Raw genomic sequence first — 6,832 nt, 5'->3', positions numbered from 1 at the left:
AATCTGGTTGGTATCCAAAAGGAGGACATATGGTAGTAAAAAAAACCCTCCTTCCTCCCTCATGTGATGTTTCTCAAATTTTTCAGTAAACCTCTATGTGTTGTTTCACCTTAATTTGTTGCTACAAGCTTACAACACCCATTATCCCCTTGTTCTTATTACTATTCATTAGTATCAGAGTAACGTTCTTTTTCGACATACACAAAAGGAGGAGAATAAGGATATGAGCAGTAATTACAGTTCTTTTAAAAGGTGGAGAATAAGGATATGAGCAGTAATTGCAGTTCTAAAAAGAGTGAAAATAACATAGCTATCTAAAAAGGATTTGAGCAGTAATTGCGTTAATTGGATTAAAAGAGTGAAAATAAGCAAGTTCAAACAAAAAAAAAAAACTCAAAAAAAATCAACAGTTGCAACCACCGCCTCGCCTTCCTTGTGCCCCACGGCGACTCCCTCAGCGACCCCCACGGCGTCCTCCGCGGCAACCGCCCCTTCTAATATCATCAGGTTCAAACCGATTCAGTGCCCTCCGCTGACGTGCCACCCAAGGTGGCGGCGGCGGCGGCGGCGGTGGTGGTGGAGGGGGAGGAAGTGGAGTAGGTGGAGCCGGTGGTGAAGACGAGGTATGTAGAGGAGGTGGGATATGAAGTGGCAGCAGCTCCAGCACCCAACTCTTCCGCTCCAGCGAGTGGAGCCTTCGAACGGATGAGCGAAGTGTTTTACCGACACCGCCTACCTTGGCGGACAGGATGTGTAGATGAATCAAGGCATTCCTTAATCCTTGTCTATCATCTTCAGAAAGACCATCAAAGTACGGTTCCAAATCAACAACAGAATTGATTTCAGTCACTACCGACTAATAAATGGCAAGTAAAGTATCAAGAACATCCATCTGAAAAAGAAAAGAAAAAGAGAGGCAAAATTACAGCAAGTTCGAAGAACAGAGAGTAACCACTAACAGATTATCAGTACCATATCAAATTCATATTCGAAGAAAGCTTGAGATTGGAAACACAAAACCGATGCTAGAGAAGTAACCCCTAACAGATTATCAGTATCGATATCAAAATCATATTCGAAGAAAGCTTGAGAATGATAAACAAACACAAAAGTTTCGAAGAACAGTATCCCCTAATAGATTATCAGTATCGATTCGAAAAAAGCTTACTGCTACCGATATCAAAATCATATTCGAAAAAAACTCGATTGAAATAGAAACCACACCAAAACCAAACTCCTTATCCTACCTTGTTCCCCCAAATCAAATTCCTTCCATGATTTTCGACGGAAAAAAAAAACTCCTTCGATGATTGGCGTCTCTATGTGGCATGATGATGTAGGTAAAAAAGAGAAGAAAGAGATGATTGAGATTTAGCCACGTTATCAAATAGAAGTCTTGTTTGCTCTTCTATTACTCCATCCACAAGCAGTGAAGTCTTTTTTCCCTTAAAGAGAACAAATTGTTGCACCCAAGTGAGCTAAGCACTTCCTTTTCCATGTGAAGTACGATCAGATCATATTCAACACTTAAACGTAATTTCCAGCCGACACTTTAGAACAATTAAAGATTTCATCGTCTACGGAGTACCTTAATTAATGTTAGCCATGGTTCAATATTACAATCCTGTTTTTGGTTCTCTTGAATTACTTCCCCAGGTGAGGCTCGACCAAATTTCACCCACATCTGTTCGAGTCTGCCTTCTTTGATTACTTATAAATTATATATGGAAAGACACGGTGTACAGTTTTGTAACCTCAACTATATTATAAGATGATCTTACAAGCTTGATCTCTCTTTACCACACAAAAAAAGAGACTTGATCTCTTTAATTTAGGTATCATTGTGTCATTCCCAGCTGGGTTGTTGCTTGATGAAATGCTTAAGAACAGATTCTCTAGGTTCAACTCAACTTGTCCTTAATTGGTTCTATTTCTTATTATATCTTTGATAAATAATTTTCTACGTTATCTCATCTTCTCCTCACGTAATTCACTAATCTTCCATGCCTACATCTTATTCCATTGATGCTGGACTAGGAAGAAGAGACAGTACACGTTGAAGGGTAATTTTATCAAAATACTATAATAAAATGTCTTTAAAATACTATACTTTTTTCATTTTTTCTCTACTACTAACATTAAAAGAATGCATTCATATGCTAGTAAAAAAAATTTCAAATATACTCATAGTTTTGCCATTTCTATGTAACCTTAATCAAACTCTACAAATTACTAGTCCTTGAAAATACATGGTTGCCTTAATAAAACCTGACAAAACAGAAACCTATGTATATCAAAAGCAAAACAAAGCCATATACTTATCTTGCCAACACAATTACATACCCAACCAAGAAACCTAATGTCAATGAACTTATTTAAAGTGAGTATTGTTGGTCATTCGATTTGGTCTCTTTTTGCAATGACTCTTTGAACTCTTTAAGGTTGCAATGTTCACTCAATCTGGTTGGTATCCAAAAGGTGGACATATGGTAGTAAAAAAAACCCTCCTTCCTCCCTCATGTGATGTTTCTCAAATTTTTCAGTAAACCTCTATGTGTTGTTTCACCTTAATTTGTTGCTACAAGCTTACAACATCCATTATCCCCTTGTTCTTATTACTAAATTTATTACTATTCATTAGTATCAGAGTAACGTTCTTTTTCGACATACATAAAAGGAGGAGAATAAGGATATGAGCAGTAATTGCAGTTCTTTTAAAAGGTGGAGAATAAGGATATGAGCAGTAATTGCAGTTATAAAAAGAGTGAAAATAACATAGCTATCTAAAAAGGATTTGAGCAGTAATTGCATTAATTGGATTAAAAGAGTGAAAATAAGCAGGTTCAGACAAAAAAAAACTCAAAAAAAATCAACAGTTGCAACCACCACCTCGCCTTCCTCGTGCCCCACAGCGACTCCCTCAGCGACCCCCGCGGTGTCCTCCGCGGCGACCGCCCCTTCTAATATCATCAGGTTCAAACCGATTCAGTGCCCTTCGCTGACGTGCCACCCTCGGTGGCGGCGGCGGCGGTGGTGGAGGTGGGGGCGGAGATGGTGAATGGGATGGAAGTGGTGGAGGGGGAGGAAGTGGAGTAGGTGGAGCTGGTGGTGGAGACGGGGTATGTGGAGGAGGAGGGATATGAAGTGGCAGCAGCTCTAGTGCCCAACTCTTCCGCTCCAGCGAGCGGAACCTTCGAACGGATGAGCGAAGTGTTTTACCAACACCGCCTACCTCGGCGGACAGGATGTGTAGATGAATCAAGGCATTCCTTAATCCTTGTCTATCATCTTCAGAAAGACCATCAAAGTACGGTTCCAAATCAGCAATAGAATTGATTTAAGTCGCTACCGACTAATAAATGGCAAGTAAAGTATTCAGAACATCCTTCTGAAAAAGAAAGAAAAAAAATGGCAAAATTACAGCAAGTTCGAAGAACAGAGAGTAACCACTAACAGATTATCAGTACCATATCAAATTCATATTCGAAGAAAGCTTGAGAATGGAAACACAAAACCGATGCCGAGCAAGGAAGACCTAACAGATTATCAATATCGATATCAAAATCATATTCGAAGAAAGCTTGAGAATGGTAAACAAACACAAAAGCTTCGAAAAACAGTATCCCCTAACAGATTATCAGTACCGATTCGAAGAAAGCTTACTGCCACCGATATCAAAATCATATTCGAAGAAAACTCGATTGAAATAGAAACCACACCAAAACCAAACTCCTTATCCTACCTTGTTCCCCCAAATCAAATTCCTTCCATGATTTTGGACGGAAAAAAAAAACACCTTCGATGATTGGCGTCTCTATGTGGCATGATGATGTAGGTAAAAAGGAGAAGAAAGAGATGATTGAGATTTAGCCACGTTATCAAATAGAAGTCTTGTTTGCTCTTCTATTACTCCATCCAAAAGCAGTGTAGTCTATCAATGAAGGGTTTTTTTTCCCTTAAAGAGAACAAATTGTTGCACCCAAGTGAGCTAAGCACTTCCTTTTTCCGTGTGAAGTACGATCAGATCATATTCAACACTTAAACGTAATTCCAGCCGACACTTTAGAACAATTAAAGATTTCATCGTCTACGGAGTACCTTAATTAATGTTAGTTATGGTTCAATATTACAATCCTGTTTTTGGTTCTCATGAATTACTTCCCCAGGTGAGGCTCGACCAAATTTCACCCACACCTGTTCGAGTCTGCCTTCTCTGATGACTTATAAATTATATATGGAAAGACACGGTGTATAGTTTTGTAACCTCAACTATATAATAAGATGATCTTACAGGCCTGATCTCTCTTTACCACACAAAAAAAGAGATTTGATCTCTTTAATTTAGGTATCATTGTGTCATTCCCAGCTGGGTTGTTGCTTGATGAAATGCTTAAGAACAGATTCTCTAGGTTCAACTCAACTTGTCCTTAATTGGTTCTATTTCTTATTATATCTTTGATAAAAAAATTTCTACGTTATCTCATCTTCTCCTCACATAGTTCACTAATCTTCCGTGCCTACATCTTATTCCATTGATGCTTGCAATAATAAAAGAGGATAAGGAACAAGAAGAAGAGACAGTATACGTTGAAGGGCAATTTTATCAAAATACTATAATAAAATGTCTTTAAAATACTATAATTTTTTCATTTTTTTCAACTACTAACATTAAAAGAATGCATTCATATGCTAGTAAAAAAATCTTCAAATATACTCAAAGTTTTGCCATTTCTATGTAACCTTAATCAAACTCTTCAAATTACTAGTCCTTGAAAATACATGGTTGCCTTAATAAAACCTGACAAAACAGAAACCTATGTATATCAAAAGCAAAACAAAGCCATATACTTATCTTGCCAACACAATTACATACCCAACCAAGAAACCTAATGTCAATGAATTCTTTTAAAGTGGGTATTGTTGGTCATTCGATTTGGTCTCTTTTTGCCATGACTCTTTGAACTCTTTAAGATTGCAATGTTCACTCAATCTGGTTGGTATCCAAAAGGTGGACATATGGTAGTAAAAAAAACCCTCCTTCCTCCCTCATGTGATGTTTCTCAAATTTTTCAGTAAACCTCTATGTGTTGTTTCACCTTAATTTGTTGCTACAAGCTTACAACACCCATTATCCCCTTGTTCTTATTACTAAATTTATTACTATTCATTAGTATCAGAGTAACGTTCTTTTTCGACATACATAAAAGGAGGAGAATAAGGATATGAGCAGTAATTGCAGTTCTTTTAAAAGGTGGAGAATCTTGTTCTTATTACTAAATTTATTACTATTCATTAGTATCAGAGTAACGTTCTTTTTCGACATACATAAAAGGAGGAGAATAAGGATATGAGCAGTAATTGCAGTTCTTTTAAAAGGTGGAGAATAAGGATATGAGCAGTAATTGCAGTTCTAAAAAGAGTGAAAATAACATAGCTATCTAAAAAGTATTTGAGCAGTAATTGCATTAATTGGATTAAAAGAGTGAAAATAAGCAGGTTCAAACAAAAAAACACTCAAAAAAAATCAACAGTTGCAACCACCGCCTCGCCTTCCTCGTGCCCCACGGCAACTCCCTCAGCGACCCCCGCGGCACCCTCCGCGGCGACCGCCCCTTCTAATATCATCAGGTTCAAACCGATTCGGTGCCCTTCGCTGACGTGCCACCCTTGGTGGCGGCGGCGGCGGCGGTGGTGGAGGTGGGGGTGGAGATGGTGAATGGGATGGAAGTGGTGGAGGGGGAGGAAGTGGAGTAGGTGGAGCTGGTGGTGGAGACGGGGTATGTGGAGGAGGTGGGATATGAAGTGGTAGCAGCTCCAGCGAGCGGAACCTTTGAACGGATGAGCGAATTGTTTTACCGACACCGCCTACCTCGGCGGACAGGATGTGTAGATGAATCAAGGCATTCCTTAATCCTTGTCTATCATCTTCAGAAAGACCAAAGTACGGTTCCAAATCAACAACATAATTGATTTCAGTCGCTACCGACTAATAAATGGCAAGTAAAGTATCAAGAACATCCATCTGAAAAAGAAAAAAAAAAAAAAAAGGCAAAATTACAGCAAGTTCGAAGAATAGAGAGTAACCACTAACAGATTATCAGTACCATCTCAAATTCATATTCTAAGAAAGCTTGAGAATGGAAACACAAAACCGATGCCATTGCAGTAACCCCTAACAGATTATTAGTATCGATATCAAAATCATATTCGAAGAAAGCTTGAGAATGGTAAACAAACACAAAAGCTTCGAAGAACAGTATCCCCTAACAGATTATCAGTACCGATTCGAAGAAAGCTTACTGCCACCGATATCAAAATCATATTCGAAGAAAACTTGATTGAAATAGAAACCACACCAAAACCAAACTCCTTATCCTACCTTGTTCCCCCAATCAAATTCCTTCCATGATTTTGGACGGAAAAAAAAAACTCCTTCGATGATTGGCGTCTCTATGTGGCATGATGATGTAGGTAAAAAGGAGAAGAAAGAGATGATTGAGATTTAGCCACGTTATCAAATAGAAGTCTTGTTTGCTCTTCTATTACTCCATCCAAAAGCAGTGAAGTCTTTTTTCCCTTAAAGAGAACAAATTGTTGCACCCAAGTGAGCTAAGCACTTCCTTTTCCGTGTGAAGTACGATCAGATCATATTCAACACTTAAACGTAATTTCCAGCCGACACTTTAGAACAATTCAAGATTTCATCGTCTACGTTGTACCTTAATTAATGTTAGCCATGGTTCAATATTACAATCTTGTTTTTGGTTCTCTTGAATTACTTCCCCAAGTGAGGCTTGACCAAATTTCACCCACACCTGTTCGAGTCTGCCTT

Source organism: Hakea prostrata, chromosome 9 (genome assembly GCF_041222555.1).
Source record: "Hakea prostrata isolate BN-2017 chromosome 9, UWA_Hpros_2, whole genome shotgun sequence".
NCBI classification, from domain to species: domain Eukaryota; kingdom Viridiplantae; phylum Streptophyta; class Magnoliopsida; order Proteales; family Proteaceae; genus Hakea; species Hakea prostrata.
This window is presented reverse-complemented; position numbering follows the sequence as displayed.